The 18,258-nt window shown below is 38.7% G+C and overlaps 1 protein-coding gene across 1 annotated transcript in view; it reads left to right on the forward strand.

Annotated features, from left to right (window-relative positions):
• Positions 1 to 18,258, forward strand: part of ELAPOR2 (endosome-lysosome associated apoptosis and autophagy regulator family member 2) — a 220,722-nt gene that overhangs the window by 112,944 nt on the left and 89,520 nt on the right. The gene's annotated exons all lie outside the window — the stretch shown is intronic.

Below are 18,258 nucleotides of genomic sequence, written 5' to 3' on the forward strand. Positions count from 1 at the left end.
CCCCTTCTTGAGGCATTGTTCTCATCTTATGTTACCTCTTGATAAAAATGTTATGAGATCTCCTATAGGTAAATGGATTTTTTTTTTAACAAGGTAGCATCTAAAGGCTCAAATATATTGTGTGGTGGGTTATTTTAATTGATTGATTGACCTTATTGTAAATTTTATCCTTAATCATGTCTATTTTTCTGAAAGGGAGGGGAAAAACATTTTGAATTTAAGGCACATTTTTAGTTATATCCTCAAATGCAATGGATTGCTTAGGGCTTTTTTTTTCCTGTGCCTAGAAAACTGTTGGTGCTTGATGCCTATAGTGTACATTCATTATTTAGCATGTAGTAATATTAGAAAAATATTGATATTTTTTCAACAGTAGAGACTAGAATCTAGTCTAGCTTTCAACTAGAAAACTAAGAATTTCTGATTCTTGTTTCCTTCTTCCCAATAGGAGAGGAGCTGTATTCCTCTCCTGGACCCTAAAACAGCTCCAAACACTGGGATGTCTGTTGATTGAATAACATTGGTGTCACCAAATTAGAGTCTGCCTTCAGTGTTTCATTTCTGTAGGTTAAACACAGAGGTCTAATCAGACTAGTGAAAATCTGTTCTACATATGAAAAGATAGAAACTTTTTGTCCTCAGTAGACTTAGTTTTGGGTGTTGATGCATCAAATTTCAGGTGGGAAGAAGACTGGAGTTAAATCTGCTGAGCAACACGCAAGTGCTTGGTGAAAGGCAGGAATGCATGAGATTGTTAAGATAACATCAAAAACAGGCTTTACATCAGTTGAAGTGTTTGATGGGAGCTATGGTTGAGGAAACTTCTTTGAAAAAAGTGTTTTAAAAGGAGATGAGAGGACCCAGCCCTCAAAAGTGCAAAATTAAGGACAGAGGAGCCATCGGGAAGTACATGGTGACCAGCACTTTGTGAGGAAGAGGAAAAATTCAGGGTGATAAGAATCAAAGTGTTGGGACATAATTGAAAGTTGAGAAAACTGATTTCACAGATGCATTTCTCTGCCCTCTTTGGTGACCTCATTAAATACTCTTAACATTTTCCTTCCCCTGACCTTCGCTGTTAGACTTTTTTTCATAAACCTTGTGTCATCCTGTGCTCAGTGAACTGGAATTTGTCTCCTTCCCTATTCCCTATCAAACACTGAAGTCAAGAAGCCACAATAAAATAAATTTGTGTGTGTGTTTTAATAATAGGAAGTTTTAATCTAGGCTCTCTTAATTTAATGGGTATTGTAGCTGTGCTGTTACTTGGAATCAATTTTCCTCCCAGGAGCTGGTGATTTTGAGGGTGGGAGTGGGGGACAGATTATTCTTGCTGATCAGCCTTTTCCATGAAGTGCAGTGACAGTCACACCATCCTACCTGGTAGGGTTCTGTGAGGACTCGTTCACTGGAAAGAATGTTAAGGTGAGGATGCATTTTCAGAGATGAAGAGGCAATCCTTTGACTGAATATTCTTTTCATAAAACAGTTAATTAGAGCACATCAGCCAGAACTGGTTTGTATGAATGTAATCTTTTGTATAACTCTTGTTTTCCTTTCATTTTTGCAAAATGAGAGGTGAAAATTTTCTCCCTTCTCTGTAGAAGAATTGCACAAATCTGAACTTACAAACATATCCATGTGGCCTCCATCTTCATCACTGAATCTTTTTTTTTTCTTTTTTTTTTTTATTATTATTATTATTTTTTTCCAGTGGGTTTTGTCATACATTGATATGAATCAGCCATGGATTTACATGTATTCCCAATCCCGATCCCTCCTCCCACCTCCCTCTCCACCCGATTCCTCTGGGTCTTCCCAGTGCACCAGGCCGGAGCACTTGTCTCGTGCATCCCACCTGGGCTGGTGATCTGTTTCACCATAGATAGTATACATGCTGTTCTTTTGAAATATCCCACCCTCACATTCTCCCACAAAGTTCAAAAGTCTGTTCTGTATTTCTGTGTCTCTTTTTCTGTTCTGCATATAGGGTTATCGTTATCACCTTTCTAAATTCCATATACATGTGTCAGTATGCTGTAATGTTCTTTATCTTTCTGGCTTACTTCACTCTGTATAAGGGGCTCCAGCTTCATCCATCTCATTAGGACTGGTTCAAATGAATTCTTTTTCATGGCTGAGTAATATTCCATGGTGTATATGTACCACAGCTTCCTTATCCATTCATCTGCTGATGGGCATCTAGGTTGCTTCCATGTCCTGGCTATTATAAACAGTGCTGCGATGAACATTGGGGTGCACGTGTCTCTTTCAGATCTGGTTTCCTCAGTGTGTATGCCCAGAAGTGGGATTGCTGGGTCATATGGCAGTTCTATTTCCAGTTTTTTAAGAAATCTCCACACTGTTTTCCATAGCGGCTGTACTAGTTTGCATTCCCACCAACAGTGTAAGAGGGTTCCCTTTTCTCCACACCCTCTCCAGCATTTATTGCTTGTAGACTTTTGGATAGGAGCCATCCTGACTGGTGTGTAATGGTACCTCATTGTGGTTTTGATTTGCATTTCTCTAATAATGAGTGATGTTGAGCATCTTTTCATGTGTTTGTTAGCCATCTGTATGTCTTCTTTGGAGAAATGTCTGTTTAGTTCTTTGGCCCATTTTTTGATTGGGTCATTTATTTTTCTGGAATTGAGCTTCAGGAGTTGCTTGTATATTTTTGAGATTAATCCTTTGTCTGTTTCTTCATTTGCTATTATTTTCTCCCAATCTGAGGGCTGTCTTTTCACCTTACTTATAGTTTCCTTTGTAGTGCAAAAGAGCTAATCAATGAATATAGTAAAGTTGCAGGATATAAAATTAACACACAGAAATCCCTTGCATTCCTATATACTAACAATGAAAAAACAGACAGAGAAATTAAGGAAACAATACCATTCACCATTGCAACAAAAAGAATAAAATACTTAGGAGTATATCTACCTAAAGAAACAAAGGACCTATACATAGAAAACTATAAAACACTGATGAAAGAAATCAAAGAGGACACAAACAGATGGAGAAACATACCGTGTTCATGGATTGGAAGAATTAATATTGTCAAAATGGCTATTCTACCCAAAGCAGTCTATAGATTCAATGCAATCCCTATCAAGCTACCAACGGTATTTTTCACAGAACTAGACCAAAGAATTTCACAATTTGTATGGAAATACAAAAAACCTCGAATAGCCAAAGTAATCTTGAGAAAGAAGAATGGAGCTGGAGGAATCAACCTGCCTGACTTCAGACTCTACTACAAAGCCACAGTCATCAAGACAGTATGGTACTGGCACAAAGACAGAAATATAGATCAATGGAACAGAATAGAAAGCCCAGAGATAAATCCACGAACCTATGGACACCTTATCTTTGACAAAGGAGGCAAGGATATACAATGGAAAAAAGACAACCTCTTTAACAAGTGGTGCTGGGAAAACTGGTCAACCACTTGTAAAAGAATGAAACTAGAACACTTTCTAACACCACACACAAAAATAAACTCAAAATGGATTAAAGATCTAAATGTAAGACCAGAAACTATAAAACTCCTAGAGGAGAACATAGGCAAAACACTCTCCGACATAAATCAAAGCAAGATCCTCTATGACCCACCTCCCAGAATATTGGAAATAAAAGCAAAACTAAACAAATGGGACCTAATGAAACTTCATCACTGAATCTTAATGGAAAGTTAAACATGTTTATTGTAGGTTATTTAAGAATTTGGTTCTGATAATTTAATTGCACCACTTCAGACTTTGCATTGCAGCTTATATGTTACTCCATGTGGCTAAGCAGCCCTGCTGGAAGTAGAATTCATGTCTTTTACTTCTAGGGCAGAGATGTGTTTTTTTGGATGCTATTCTTTACTTCAGAAACAGTGGTTTTTTTGTTTTTTTTTTTTTTTTTTTTTAGCTTAGCTGTAATAAAGACTTTTGGCTTCATGGTACTGCAGGGAAATATGTTTATTAAGTAGAGAGTCATGGGAGTTATGAGACTCATAGATTGTGAGTCTGCCCGTGGTGACTGTAGAGAAGTTGAACTAAGATACTCCAGGTGACACAGATAAGGAAACTCGGCATCCCTACCAGGAGGGTTTGTACCAGGTGATCTTAAAAGTCCCTTTTGGGCATTCTGGTAGTTTTAAGTGTTATTACATACCATAATTTATTCATTCTGTGATCAGATCATGTCTCATCTTCCATGCCTTGTGAATCAGAGTGGAAATATAATATCTCTTCTCAACACTCCTCACAGAACACTGCAATGTCTGCATTTATTAGAATTTGCATGGTGTTACCGTCTTCTATTCTCTTCCAGCCTTATCTTGAACATGGCAAACAGGTGATGTGTTCACAACCAGCCTGCATTGCTGCCTTGTGAATTTTGACCAGGAAAATAAATAAATAACAAATACAGTAGGTAAAATACAATGAAAGAGAACAAGGAATCCTTTTAGCCAAGGGGAAAGAAAAATGCCTACATGTAAATAAGAACATCAACAAGAAATGGCCTGTTTTAATGCACTGTTTTGGTATCTTCCTGTCTCACTTTAATTTTTGTAAAATGAGATAAATTATTTTTCTTCTCTAAGAATTTCACAATTAAGAACCTAAAAAAGAGAGTATCCAAGCATTCTCCTTGTCACAGGCATGGAGGGAAGAAGAGCAGCCAAGATTTGCTGGATTGAGTCTGTTGTTCAACTTCTTTTATTTTATTTAAATTTTTTGGCCACAAGCATGGCATGCGGGATTTTAATTCCCTGACTAAGGATCAGACCCAAGCTCCCTGCGGTGGAAGTGTGGATTCTTAATCACTGGGCTGCCAGGGAATTCCCTCAGCATCTTTTAGATGCCATTTCCTACTTCCTTTTTGTTTTCTGTGGGAAGGCATAAGCCTGGAAGGCAGTTGTAGCTTTAATTATCTGATAATGATAATTGACTGGCTAAATGATTAATAAAGATCAGCCAGTCAGTTCAGTCAATCAGTCATGTCCAACTCTTTGTGACACCATGGATGGCAGCATGCCAGGCTTCCCTGTCCATCACCAACTCCCGGAGGTTGCTCAAACTCATGTCCATTGAGTCGGTGATGCCATCCAACCATCTCATCCTCTGTCATACCCTTTTCCTCCTGTCCTCAATCTTTCCCAGCATAAGGGTCTTTTCCAATGAGTCAGATTTTTGCATTGGGTCACCAAAGTATTAGAGTTTCAGCTTCAGCTGTTCAGCTGAATTGGAAGCTGTTCAGCTTCCAATGAATGTTCAGGACTGATTTCCTTTAGGATGGACTGGTTGGCTCTCCTTGCAGTCCAAGGGACTCTCAAGAATCTTCTCCAACACCACAGTTCAAAAGCATCAGTTCTTCAGCACTTAGCTTTCTTTATAGTCCAACTCTCACATCCATACATGGCTATTGGAAAAACCATAGTTTTGACTAGATGGGCCTTTGTTGGCAAAGTAATGTCTCTGCTTTTTAATATGCTGCCTAGGTTGGTCATAACTTTTCTTCCAAGGAGCAAGCATCTTTTAATTTTATGGCTGCAGTCACCATCTGCAGTGATTTTGGAGCCCCCCAAAATAAAGTCTGTCACTGTTTCCATTGTTTCCTCATCTATTTGCCATGACGTGATGCGGCCAGATGCCATGATCTTAGTTTTTTGAATGTTGAGTTTTAAGCCAACCTTTCACTCTCCTCTTTCACTTTCATCTAGAGACTCTTTAGTTCTTCGCATTCTGCTGTAAGGGTGGTGTCATCTGTATATCTGAGGTTATTGATATTTCTCCCAGCAATCTTGATTCCAGCTTGTGCTTCATTCAGCCTGGCATTTTGCATGATGTACTCTGCATAGAAGTTTAATAAGCAGAGTGACAATATACAGTCTTGATATACTCCTTTCCCAATTTGGAACCAGTCCATTGTTTCATGTCCGATTCTAACTGTTGCTTCTTGACCTGCATAAGTAAAAAGGTAAAATATATAATTTTTGAGACTCACAATCTATACATTATATTTCCTGTTTGTACTTTCCTTAATGGCCATGAATAATAATAGTTGGAAGAGAGTTCTTCTTTTGTAGTCAATAAAGACAGTGCATACAGCTTTAACCTTGTATTCTTGATCTTCTGTAAATAAAATGAGACAATTGAAGAAAATAAATGTATTGACTCATCTTAATTCTGAAATTGATTTAATTAATCATTTCCCCATAAACATATGCAATTTATTTAGTTAGTTATTAACTTATGTTAACTGATTAGATATTATATATTTTTACAGTGAATTTAGCTTAGTGAAATGTGAATTCCATCTATTTTGAGGAAGGTAAGTCTAGACTAGATTAGTTGCCTCATGAAAGTAGGGACTCTTCTCATCTTATTCACTGAATACCCTTGGTGACTAGTGTTTGCCTACTTGGTCCTGGATCCTCAAGAGATATCCACTGAATGAAATAATACAGTGTGATTCCCATGTACTTACCTGTAATGAGAGTGCATAGGCACTCTATATCATCAGTATTTCATTGAACAAGTAAGTTGAAAATTCTTTTATCACTGCTTCTTATTACTGTTTACTGTTCAGAAAACAACTTTTAGTAACATAACTTTGAGTTAAAATAGGAAAAATGGATGAATTATGAATAAATGTAATTGATAGCCATTATCTTTCAGCATGAGGTCTCTGAAGGAAGAAAAGCACCACTAAGAGGCCCTTTTGGTGAAAAGATTAAAAATAATTTTTTTTATTGTTAGGCATAAAGCATAGATGATAATCAGCATATAAATGATTCAGTTTAGAAACCATTATTTGGTACATTGTATAGATGGGGAAACAGTGGCTGACTTTATTTTTTTGGGCTCCAAAATCATTGCAGATGGTGATTGCTGCCATGAAATTAAAAGACGCTTCCTCCTTGGAAGGAAAGTTATGACCAACCTAGATAGCATGTTAAAAAGCAGAGACATTACTTTGTCAGCAAAGGTCCATCTAGTCAAGACTATGGTTTTTCCAGTGGTCATGTATGGATGTGAGACTTGGACTGTGAAGAAAGCTGAGCGCCAAAGAATTGATGCTTTTGAACTATGGTGTTGGAGAAGATTCTTGAGAGTCCCTTGGACTGAAAGGAGATCCAACCAGTCCATCCTAAAGGAGATCAGTCCTGGGTGTTCATTGGAAGGACTGATGCTGAAGCTGAAAATCCAATACTTTGGCCACCTCATGCGGAGAGTTGACTCATTGGAAAAGACCCTGATGCTGGGAGGGACTGGGGGCAGGAGGAGAAGGGGATGACAGAGGATGAGATGGCTGGATGGCATCACCGACTCGATGGACATGGGTTTGGGTAGACTCCGGGAGCTGATGATGGACAGGGAAGCCTGGCGTGCTGCGATTCATGGGGTCGCAAACAGTCGGACATGACTGAGTGACTGAACTGAACTGAACAGAACTGCACTGATAAAGCAGTTGCTTGAAGATGGTAAAGCCTTAAATTTTCATGTCATATTTTTATTCTCAGAGTAGTTTTCAGTCTTTCATAGGACCACAAGCAGTTTTGTGAGAGAGGAGGGGAAAGTGGTGACCTCCTTGAAATGTGAATGAATGGAGTCAAGGAGGATTAAGTAAATTACCCAGCCATTTGCTGGTTGGTCACCTGATTTTTTTACACCTGCATCTTTCAGTTTTTATAGTAGTGGAAATAGATGTCAGAAAAGAAGTATAGAAAAGAAGTATAAAGCTGAGAAAAAGAATACTGAATTTAGCACATGACTTCTTGGTTACGGTTTTGATTTTAAGAGGTTGAGTTTTTATTTTTTACTTTTTTATTGAATGAAAGATTCTTTGTATTCTATAATGCTTTACAATTTTTGTAAGTTTCACACACATGATTTTATATAATCCCATAAAGCCCCTTTTAAAATTATCCCATACCCCTATGTTGCTTGCCCTGCCCCCCCACCCCCTCCACCCACCACCACTCCGGCTTTCCCTCTCCTCATTGGTACCACTGGTTTGTTCTCTATAGCAGTTAGTCTGCTTCTTTTTGGTTTTATCCACTAGTTTATTGTATTGTTTTATATTACACATATAAGTGATATCATATAGCATTTGTCTCTGTATTACTCATTTCACTTAGCAAAATGCACTCCAAGTCCATCCATGTTGTTGCATATGGCAAAACTTTGTTATTTTTATGGCTGAGTGTGTGTGTGTGTGTGTGTGTGTGTGTGTGTATGATGTATATATGTAATGTATTTATAGAGTGTATATATATATATAAGGAGGTTGGATTTTTAACATCACTCTTTTACTGGGTGCTTAGGTAAAGTATGAAATTCCAGGCTGATTCCACTGTTAAGTAGTGTGTGACCATATTCAAATAAGAGTTTTCTCTTCTCATACCAGAACTTTAGAGTTTGCTTATCTTCCATTCAGTTACTCTAGGATTCAAGGTTGTTGAAGAAAAAATTGTATTTATTTGAGAAATGATTAATTGTTGAAATGAAATAGAGTCAAACTCACATTCACAGGAATGAAAACAGCTACACACAATAACTGTCATATAGTTTTTGTTGAAAGAGTCTTATATTAATCTATGAACTTGGAGTATACCCTCACACCATAATAATAAAGACTCACACAAAAAATAAAGACTTAAATATAATACATGCCACCATAAAACTCCTAAAAAAGAACATAAGCAAAACATTTTCCGACACAAATTATAGCAATATTTTCTTAGGTCAGTCTCCCAAAGCAATAGAAATAAAAGCAAAAATAAATAAAGGGACCTAATCAACCATATAAACTTTTGCACAGCAAAGGAAAGCATAAACAAAATGAAAAGACAAGCTGTGGACTGGGAGAAAATATCAGAAACTAGCACAACATTGTAAATTAGCTACTTTATTTTTTAAAAAAGAGTCTTATGTTGTACTGTATATAAATTTGAATGAAAAGTTTAGTCCTTTAGATTATAAAAATACTTGTAATCTGACTGAAATCCAAAGACCAAGAAAGCAGAGTTAAAAAGTAGAAAGTAGATGTAGTTAGAAGATACAAAAAAAGGAAAATCTGGTTCTCGTCGGTGCCTGCCAGAGGAGGTCAGTATGGTTGTGTTGACATCATTTCATGGAGTAAATAGAGTTTAATAAGAATGTGTGGCTTGTCCTTTTCTTTGACATGTGACTCTAGAGCTGGCTTCCAGGATGGAAAAAAAGATTGAGCAGGAACAAGTAATTAAAATACAAAAGCTATAGACTCTTCAGCTCTTCTGTATTGTTAAAGGCCTTATATCTGTTAGACTAACTTTGACCATGTAATTATTCTAAAGAGAGGTAAAATCATCAGTTCAGTGGCAGAATTCTTATTGTCCCAGACCCCTGAATTATATTACTAATAATTGTAGCAAACATTTATTACATGCTTTATGTCAGGCATGCTGCTAAATGTTTTATATTGAATATCTCATTTATTCTGAAAACTCTTAGATATATAATTACTATCTTCCTTTTATAAGTGTGGGCACTGAGACTTATGGAAGTTAGTTACTTGCTAAAATATTTTGTGAATATGTGTGTTTTAGTTATATTAAAATTTTCATAAGATGTGTGTGCAGGGAATTGTTATTGCTTTGTAATGCACATGAATATTGTTGAACAGTTCAAAACAGCAAATGAAGAAAAATATGAAGTATAATAATGAATTAATTTTAAATTACTTGCCCTTTTGCATTGATTACAATAGTTGCTGCTTGAATTGAATTTTCTTGGGACTTGAGCTTTAGAATCAGAGAGATAAATCTGAATATCATCTTAGCCACTTGTTAACTGGATAACTTTCTAATCAGGTTATTTAAATGTACTGTGCCTCAGTTTCCTCTTCTGGCAAATGGGCATGATATCTTTCTTCCTCCTTCACAGGTCTGTTGAAAGTCTTTATTATTCATGGATTCTGTATTTGTAAATTTACCTACCTTAAATAATTTATTTGTATGAAATCAATCCATGTGATACATGTGCTGTCATTCTCTGACATGTGGAAAGCAGTAAAAATGGATCTCCTGATCACGTGGTCCCAGCTGAGGTCAAAGAAGGTGACACTGCCATCTTATTTCACATACTGCCCAACAACGTCCTTTTAACAGTCTATTTAATGCCATGTTTTACACTTTTTTGTGCTTTTTATTGCTGAATTTACTATTTAAGATAGTGCTGAAGTGCTGGCCAGTGGTCCTAAGTACAAGAAGGCTGTCCTTTGCCTTTTGGAGAAAATTCATATGTTAAATAAGCTTAATTCAAGTATAAGTAGAAGTGCTGTTTGGCCATAAGTTAAATGTTAACGAAGCAGCAATATATTTTAAATAAGATGTTTTTCAGCTGAAAAATGTGTAAAACAGGTTCTATATTGATTTGTTGATGAAGATACTGTGACCAGAGAATCCTAGTTGTCTAACCCTGTATTTCCCCAGGGGCAGTGTTTCATTATTCACCAGGTTAGTTTTCACGATAACTCTGTATGACTATTATTAGTAAAAAGAACTATGTTATAAATAGTCAATACATTCACCAGTAACATTTTCTCTCAGTTTTTCTTCTTACCTTAGACAAGGAAATACCTCTGAAAGAGTTGAGGATGTTCTTAATGACTTTAAAGGATAATGAGTTCTCTTTGGAATAACACAGTCACCTCCTTTTTAGATCCTAGGGTCCTTTTAGCAACTTATCAAAAAATTGCTTCTTACTAATTAAGTTAAAAGTTCAGTTTTGGACACTAGACTAAACTGTCTTCAAAGATAGCTTTGTTTTATCAGAAAGTGCATATTTTCAGCTTGACATGCAGTGCAGTCTCTCTCACAGCTATTCATCTCTGACACTGTGGTGTGACAGTAGCTATAGATAATATATAAATGAATTGTTGTGACTATGTTTCAATAAAACTTTATGAATACAGGCAGCAGGCCAGGTTTGGCCTGTGAGCTCTAGATTGCTGACTCTTCAGTTCAGTTCAGACACTCAGTTGTGTCCGACTCTTTGCACCCCCATGGACCGCAGCACATCAGGCCTCCCTGTTCATCACCGACTCCCAGAGTTTACTCAAACTCACGTCCATTGAGTCGGTAATGCCATCCAACCATCTCATCCTCTGTCGTCGCCATCCCCTCCTGCCTTCAATCTTTCCTAGCATCAGGGTCTTTTCCAGTGAGTCAGCTCTTCACATCAGGTGGCCATAGTATTGGAGTTTCAGCTTCAGCATCAGTCCTTCCAATGAATATTCAGCACTGATATCCTTTAGGATGGACTGGTTGGATCTCCTTGCAGTCTAAGGGACTCTCAAGAATCTTCTCCAACACCACAGTTCAAAAGCATCAATTCTTCGGTGCTCAGCTTTATAGTCCAAGTCTCACATCCATACATGACTACTAGAAAAACCATAGCCTTGACTAGACAGACCTTTGTTGACAAAGTAATGTCTCTGCTGGTCATAACTTTCCTTCCAAGGAGTAAGTATCTTTTAATTTCATGGCTGAAATCACCATCTGCAGTGATTTTGGAGCCCCCCCAAAACTGAAGTCAGCCACTGTTTCCCCATCTATTTGAAATGAAGTGATGGGACCAGATGCCATGATCTTAGTTTTCTGAATGTTAAGCTTTAAGCCAACTTTTTCACTCTTCTCTTTCACTTTCATCAAGAGTCTCTTTAGTTCTTCTTCACTTTCTGCCATAAGGGTGGTGTCATCTGCATATCTGAGGTTATTGATATTTCTTCCGGCAATCTTGATTCCAGCTTGTGCTTCCTCCAGCCCAGAGTTTCTTATGATGTACTCTGCATGTAAGTTAAATAAGCAGGGTGACAATATACAGCCTTGACCTACTCCTTTTCCTATTTGGAACCAGTCTGTTGTTCCATGTCCAGTTCTAACTGTTGCTTCCTGACCTGCATATAGGTTTCTCAAGAGGCAGGTCAGGTGATCTGGTATTCCCATCTCTTGAAGAATTTTCCACAGTTTATTGTGATCCACTCAGTCAAAGGCTTTGGCGTAGTGAATAAAGCAGAAATAAATGTTTTTCTGGAACTCTCTTGCTTTTTTGATGATCCAGAGGATGTTGGCAATTTGACCTCTGATTCCTCTGTCTTTTCTAAAACCAGCTTGAACATCTGGGACTTCACTGTTCCTGTATTGCTGAAGCCTGGCTTGTAGAATTTTGAACATTACTTTGGTAGCGTGTGAAATGAGTGCAATTGTGCGGTAGTTTGAGCATTCTTTCGCATTGCCTTTCTTTGGGATTGGAATGAAAACTGACCTTTTCCAGGCCTGTGGCCACTGATGAGTTTTCCAAATTTGCTGGCATATTGAGTGCAGCACTTTCACAGCATCATCTTTTAGGATTTGAAATAGCTCAACTGGAATTCTTTTACCTCCACTAGCTTTATTTGTAGTGGTACTTAAGAAGGCCCACTTGACTTCACATTCCAGGATGTCTGGCTCTAGGTGAATGATCACACCATCATGATTATCTGGGTCATGAAGATCTTTTTTATAGTTCTTCAGTGTATTCTTGTTAGGTCCATACCATTTCTGTTCTTTATCGAGCCCATCTTTGGATGAAATGTTCCCTTGGTATCTCTAATTTTCTTAAAGAGATCTTTAGTCTTTCCCATTCTATTGTTTTCCTCTATTTCTTTGCATTGATTGCTGAGGAAGGCTTTCTTATCTCTCCTTGCTATTCTTTGGAACTCTGCATTCAAATGGGTATATCTTTCCTTTTCTCCTTTGCTTTTCGCTTTGCTTCTCTTCACAGCTATTTGTAAGGCCTCTTCAGACAGCCATTTTGCTTTTTTGCATTTCTTTTTCTTGGGGATGGTCTGGATCACTGTCTCCTGTACAATGTTGCAGACCTATGTCCGTAGTTCATCAGGCACTCTGTCAGATCTGGTCCCGTAAATCTATTTCTCACTTGCACTGTATAGTTGTTAAGGATTTGATTTAGGTCATACCTGAATGGTCTAGTGGTTTTCTCTACTTTCTTCAATTTCAGTCTGAATTTGGCAATAAGGAGTTCATGATTTGAGGTTGAGCTAAGATGGCAGAGGAATAGGACGGGGAGACCACTTTCCCACAAATTCATCAAAAGAACATTTGAACGCTGAGCAAACTCCATAAAACAACTTCTGAATGCTGGCAGAGGACATCAGGCACCCAGAAAAGCAGCCCATTGTCTTCAAAAGGAGGTAGGACAAAATATAAAAGTAAAAAGGGAGACAAAAGAGTTAGGGATGGAGATCTGCCCCAGGAAGGGAGTCTTAATAGAGGAAGTTTCCAAACACCAGGAAACCCTCTTCACCGGCGGGTCTGGGGGAAGTTTTCAAATCTCGGATGGCAACCTAACCAGGAGGAAAAATAAATAAAACCCACAGATTACATACCTAAAGGCAACTCCCAGCAAAAAAGTACCCCAGATGCTCGCATCCACCACCAGCAAGTGGGGGCTGAACGGAGAGGAGCGGGTGGCATTGCTTAGGGTTAGGACCGGGCCCGAATGCCCTGCGGGCAAACTGAGGGAGCTAACGTGAGATAGCAACCTAAACTGTGGGATAGCCAGAGAGAGAGAGAGAATTAACCTGTGGAAAGCCCTGACCTAAGGCACTGCCGGCCCATTCACAGAACAAAGGACTGAGCAATACCAGAGATGAGCCAGCTGGCTGCGGACCAGTCCATCCCCCGCCAGAGGCAGTGGGGAGGCAGGCACCAGACAGAGCCGGAAAGAGGCAAACTCACCCCCAGGGAGGGCATGCCCTACCACACTGCAAACAGGCTTCCAGTTTCTAACCAAAGACTTCCTGAGATTCTGGATGGTTGACATCCGCTGGGAGGGTCGCAGCCAGAGATCGGCTCCCCAGAAGAGACACAAGGCGCACCGTATGGGGCGCGCCCGGAACCTGAGGCGGGTCGGGGAGGGGAGGAGTCACGCTGCACTTGAAGAGGGTGCGCTCATCAAGCTCCTGGTTGCCTGAGCTGCTCCGACCGGAATGGCACAAAACGCAGGCCCAACTGAGTCTGCGCCTTTGTGGAGTACCCGAGAACCTGAGCCTGAGCGGCTTAGACCTGGGAAGGGCACACAACTCAGGGCCCACTCCCTGTAGAGCAACCTGAAGCCTGAGCAGTGTAGACCATGAAAGCACACACCCATGAGCGGTGGCAAGCCCAGTGTGGCCGGAACACTGCAAGTGCTCCCCACACACGCCAGTGACATTTGTCTGCCGTGCCCCTCCCTCCCCACAGCACAACTGAACAAGCGAACCTAAACGAGACCACCTCTGCCCCCTTGGGGCAGGGTGGAAATTAGACACTGAAGAGACCTGCAAACAGAAGCCAAATAAACAAAGGGAACCGCTTCAGAAGTGACTGGTGCAACAGATTAAAATCCCTGTAGGTGACACCGACTACACTGGAAGGGGCCAATAGATATTGAGAAGTGTAAGCTGGAACAAGGAGCTATCTGAAACTGAACTGAACCCACACTGCCCGCAACAGCTCCAGAGAAATTCCTAGATACATTTTTACTATTATTAATTTTTTTATTAAAATTTTTTTCTTCTTTTTTTTAAGTCCTCTATTACTCCTTTAATTTTCATTTTTATAACCCACTATTACCTTGCAAAAGAAAAAAAAAGACCCTATTTTTAAACTGAACTTCATATATATTTCTTACACTTTTTGTGTTTTTGTTTTTTTTAATATTGTATTTTTAAGAGTCTAACCTCTACTCTGGATTTTTAATCTTTGTTTTTTAGTATTTGATATCAATTCTGTACTTTTAAGAATCCAATCTTCAGTACCCATTTTTTACTCAGGAGTGTGATTACTGGCTTGATTACTCTCTGCCCCTTTTGATTCTCCTTTTTCTCCCCAAGGTCACCTCTATATCCTCCCTCCCCCTTCTCTTCTCAACCCAATTCTGTGAATCTCTGTGGGTGTTCTGGGCTGTGGAGAACACTTAGGGAACAGAGTACTACCTAGATCTGTCTCTTTCCTCTTGATTCCCCCTTTTTCTCCTCCTCTTCACCCCTATCTCCTTCCTCCCTCTCCTCTTCTTCATGTAACTCTGTGAACCTCTCTGGGTGTCCCTCACTGTGGAGAATATTTTCACCATTAACCTAGAAGCTTTACTATCAGTGCTGTATGGATGGAGAAGTCTTGAGGCTAAAGGAAGAATAAGACTGAAAACCAGAGGCAAGAGGCTTAAGCCCAAAACCTGAGAACACCAGAGAACTCCTGACTCCAGGGAACATTAATTAATAAGAGATCATCCAAAAGCTTCCATACCTACATGGAAACCAACCACCAACCAAGAGCCAATAAGTTCCAGGGAAAGACATACCACACAAATTCTCCAGCAACACAGGAACATAGCCCAGAGCATTGATATACAGGCTGCCCAAAGTCACACCAAACCCATAGACATCTCAGAACTCACTACTGGACACTCCATTGCACTCCAGAGAGAAGAAATCCAGCTCCACCCACGAGAACACCGACTCAAGCTTCCCAACCAGGAAACCTTGACACGCCAATGGTCCAACCCCACCCACTGGGAGGAACCTTCACAATAAAGAAGAACCACAAACTACCAAAATACAGAAAGGCCACCCCAAACACAGCAATATAAACAAGATAAAAAGGCAGAGAAATACTCAGCAGGTAAATGAAAAATGCCCACCAAACCAAACAAAAGAGGAGGAGATAGGGAATCTACCTGAAAAAGAATTTAGAATAATGATAATAAAAATGATCCAAAATCTTGAAAACAAAATGTAGTTGCAGATAAATAACCTGGAGACAAGGATTGAGTAGATGCAAAGAATGTTTAACAAGGACCTAGAAGAAATGAGAAAGAATCAATTAAAAATGAATAATGCAATAAATGAGATAAAAAACACTCTGGAGGGAACCAACAGTAGAATAACGGAGGCAGAAGATAGGATAAGTGAGGTAGATAGAATGGTGGAAATAAATGAAGCAGAGAGGAAAAAAGAAAAAAGGATCAAAAGAAATGAGTACAACCTCTGGGACAATGTGAAACACCCCAACATTCGAATCATAGGAGTCCCAGAAGAAGAAGACAAAAAGAAAGGCCATGAGAAAATACTGGAGGAGATAATAGCTGAAAACGTCCCTAAAATGGGGAAGGAAATAGTCACACAAGTCCAAGAAACCCAGAGAGTCCCAAACAGGATAAACCCAATGCGAAACACCCCAAGACACATATTAATCAAATTAACTAAGATCGAACACAAAGAACAAATATTAAAAGCAGCAAGAGAGAAACAACAACACACAAGGGGATTCCCATAAAGATAACAGCTGATCTTTCAATAGACACTCTTCAGGCCAGAAGGGAATGGCAGGACATACTTCAAGTAATGAAAGAGAATAACCTACAACCCATATTACTGTGCCCAGAAAGGATCTCCTTCAGATGTGAAGGAGAATTCAAAAGCTTTACAGACAAGCAAAAGCTGAGAGAATTCAGCACCACCAAACCAGCTCTTCAACAAATGCTAAAGGATCTTCTCTAGACAGGAAACACAGAAAGGTTGTATAAACGCGAACCCAAAACAACAAAGTAAATGGCAACGAGACCATACTTATCAATAATTACCTTACATGGAAATGGGTTGAATGCCCCAACCAAAAAACAAAGACTGGCTGAATGGATACAAAAACAAGACCCCTTTATATGCTGTCTACAAGAGACCCACCTCAAAACAAGGGACACATACAGACTGAAAGTGAAGGGCTGGAAAAAAACATTTCACGCAAACAGAGACCAAAAGAAAGCAGGAGTTGCAATACTCATATCAGATAAAATAGACTTTAAAATAAAGGCTGTGAAAAGAGACAAAGAAGGACACTACATAATGATGAAAGGATCAATCCAAGAAGAAGATATAACAATTATAAATATATATGCACCCAACATAGGAACACTGCAATATGTAAGGCAAATGCTAACAAATATGAAAAGGGAAATTAACAATAACACAATAATAGTGGGAGACTTTAATACCCCGCTCACACCTATGGCTAGATCAACTAAACAGAAAATTAAAAAGGAAACACAAACTTTAAATGCCACAGTGGACCAGCTAGAACTAATTTTGATATCTATAGGGCATTTCACCCCAAAACAATCAATTTCACCTTTTTCTCAAGTGCACACAGAACCTTCTCCAGAATAGATCACATCCTGGGCCATAAATTTAGCCTTGGTAAATTCAAAAAAATTGAAATCATTCCAGTCATCTTTTCTGACCACAATGCAGTAAGATTAGATCTCAATTACAGGAAGAAAACTATTAAAAATTCCAACATATGGAGGCTAAATAACACGCTTCTGAATAACCAACAAACCATAGAAGAAATAAAAAAAGAAATCAAAATATGCATAGAAACAAATGAAAATGGAAACACAACTACCCAAAACCTATGGGACACTGTAAAAGCAGTGCTAAGGGGAAGGTTCATAGCAATACAGGCTTACCTCAAGAAACAAGAAAAAAGTCAAATAAATAACCTAACTCTACACCTAAAGCAACTAGAGAAGGAAATAATGAAGAACCCCAGGGTTAGTAGAAGGAAAGAAATCTTAAAAATTAGGGCAGAAATAAATGCAAGAGAAACAAAAGAGACCATAGCAAAAATCAACAAAGCTAAAAGCTGTTTTTATGAGAAGATAAATAAAGTTGACAAACCATTAGCCAGACTCATTAAGAAACAAAGGGAAAAGAACCACATTAACAAAATTAGAAATGAAAATGGAGAGATCACAACAGACAACACAGAAATACAAATGATCATAAGAGACTACTAGCAGTAGCTATATGCCAATAAATTGGACAACTTGGAAGAAATGGACAAATTCTTAGAAAAGTATAACTTTCCAAAACTAAACCAGGAAGAAATAGAAGATCTTAACAGACCCATCATAAGCATGGAAATCAAAACTGTAATCAAAAATCTTCCAGCAAACAAAAGCCCAGGACCCAATGGCTTCACAGCTGAATTCTACCAAAAATTTAGAGAAGAGCTAACACCTATCTTACTCAAACTCTTCCAGAAAATTGCAGAAGAAGGTAAACTTCCAAACTCATTCTATGAAGCCACCATCATCCTAATACCAAAACCAGACAAAGATGCCACACAAAAAAGAAAACTACAGGCCAATATCACTGATGAACAGAGATGCAAAAATCCTT

This window comes from Dama dama, chromosome 18, assembly GCF_033118175.1.
Source record: "Dama dama isolate Ldn47 chromosome 18, ASM3311817v1, whole genome shotgun sequence".
Taxonomy (NCBI): domain Eukaryota; kingdom Metazoa; phylum Chordata; class Mammalia; order Artiodactyla; family Cervidae; genus Dama; species Dama dama.